The sequence below is a fragment of the Cibotium barometz genome, chromosome 44 (genome assembly GCF_041138505.1).
Source record: "Cibotium barometz isolate CiBa-2024 chromosome 44, ASM4113850v1, whole genome shotgun sequence".
NCBI lineage: Eukaryota > Viridiplantae > Streptophyta > Polypodiopsida > Cyatheales > Cibotiaceae > Cibotium > Cibotium barometz.
The window spans coordinates 25838270-25840568 of NC_141089.1; positions in this window are offsets into that span (position 1 = coordinate 25838270).

The following is a 2299-nucleotide window of genomic DNA, read 5'->3' on the forward strand; positions in this document are numbered from 1 at the left end:
GTCCTTGACTCTCTGACACAATAAGCATTGCCGCACATGATCAAGTACATCCTTTTTGAGTCCTGACCAGAAGAAGCTTTTCTTCACAGACATGTAGGTTTTTATAAACCCTGGTGGATGTCCACCTATCAGGCTATCATGGGATTCTCTCAGAATCTTACCCTTTATTCCCACATCATTGGGAATGCATAACCGATTATTATAATACATGCATAATCGATTATTATAATACATGCATCCTTCATCCAATTTGTACCCAAGAACTTGACTCGTATCCTTGCTTTCCTGCATTAGAAGGGTAGCAATAGGGGAAAAGAATTTGTCCTCCGTGATTCTCTCCCTTGCTTCACTGATCAATTGATTTGACACCAAAGTAATTGCAAAAGCAAGAAGGCTTTTCTACTGAGTGCATGTGCTACCACATTTTCTTTCCTTGGCCGATAATTTCAAAATCCAATTCCTGCAAGGTTTGCATCCATCTCCTTTGATGCATGTTGAGATCCCTTTGGGTGAAGATCCACTATAGACTTTGATGATTTGTCACGTCAAGGTGAACCTCTGTCCCAAAAGATAATGTCTCCACAACTTTAGAGCATAAACTACTGAGAGTAACTCGAAGTCATGGACGACATAATTTCTCTCATGTGTTCTGAGCTTTCTGGATTCATAGGCCACTGCATGACCTTCCTGCATAAGAGCACTACCTAAGACAAAACCACTAGGATCAATAACTACTTCAAAAGGTTTGGTAAAATCTGGCAATTTAAGGACATGTTTGGTTACTAAGGCTATCTTCACCTTATCAAAGGCACTCTAACACATAGCAATCCAATGAAAAAGGGTACTATTCTTTGGAAGGTTAGTTAAAGGGGAAGCTATCTGAGCATACCTGGGTATAAAGATTCTATACCATCCCATTAGTCCCAAGAATCCTCTGACTTCTTTCACCTGTCTTGGGTTCTGACCAATCTATGATTGCTTGGATTTATGCACGATCAGGAGAAATCCCATCTTTAGACACTATGAATCCCAAGTATTCCACCTTGTCAAACAGACAAAGAACACTTGCTCTTTTTTGCAAAGAGTTAGTGATTCCTTAGGATCTCCAAGACCTTGCGTACTTGATCTTCATGATCTGCAACATTCTTTGAGTATACCAAGATGTCATTAAAGAAGATAAGAACCAAGTCATCCAAGTATTCTCCAAGAATATCCTGCATGAGATGGTTAAACGTCGCCGGGTCATTAGTCAATCCAAATGGCGTGACTATGAGCTCATAATGCCCATAGCGAGTATTGAATGTTGTCTTCGGGATGCCTTGTTCATTGATTTTGATCTGGTAGTATCCCGATTTGAGATCTATCTTTGTGAACATTTGGGTTCCACTTAACCGATCCAGAAGTTCATCAATCCTGGGGATAGGATACTTATTTTTAACTGTGAAGTGATTCAATTCTCTGTAATCAATACAGAGTCTTAATGTTTCATCTTTCTTATTCTGATTGGGGATACAGAAATTCCAGTTCCTTGAACTTTATTCCCCTGAAGGTCAAGGAAAGAGATGGTTCCATTGTGATAATGAATGTCAGCTTGATTCTTATGGAGCCAATCCATTCCAAGGATTCCATCATAGATACCCAAGGGTAGGACTCAGAATTGGCAATCCATTCCAAGGATTCCATCATAGATACCCAAGGGTAGGACTCAGAATTGGCAATCTGTTACGTTTCCATCTAGACTAAACTGAATAGGTTCTGTCTCGAGGTGTGTGAAAAGAATCTTTCCACTGGCCAATTCCACTTGCATAGGTTTTCCTAATTTTTTATTTAGGAGTAACTTATGACACAGACATCCTGGGAAAATAAAAGAATGAGTACTTCCTGAATTAATAAAAAGCTTGAATTGCTTACACTGGTACTCTGCTGGAGTTTGGAGGACTGAGAATTGATGATTTTGCCCCTGATGCTCAATCACAGCATAGATATGTCCTTTTTCTTCCTCCACTTCCTCAGCTATAGTGACAGCTCTAGCTGCAGTAGTTTGAGGTGGAACTCTCTCTCTTTGGTTTCCCCAGTTCTAGAAGGGAGTTCAGAGACTACTTTGCACGAAGGCTGCAGCCTAAGTTGGCACTCTTCTGGGGTTGCCCTGATTTTAGCGCAAGGGACCCTGATTGGTGGACTGATACGAAGGAGTCTTTTTCTAAACTTTGGGACCTTGGCTTCCTTGGCCCATAGAAGGAGTTGGGCAATCATTGAGCTGGTGCCCAAACCCTTGGCAACCGAAACACCTGTTTTCACT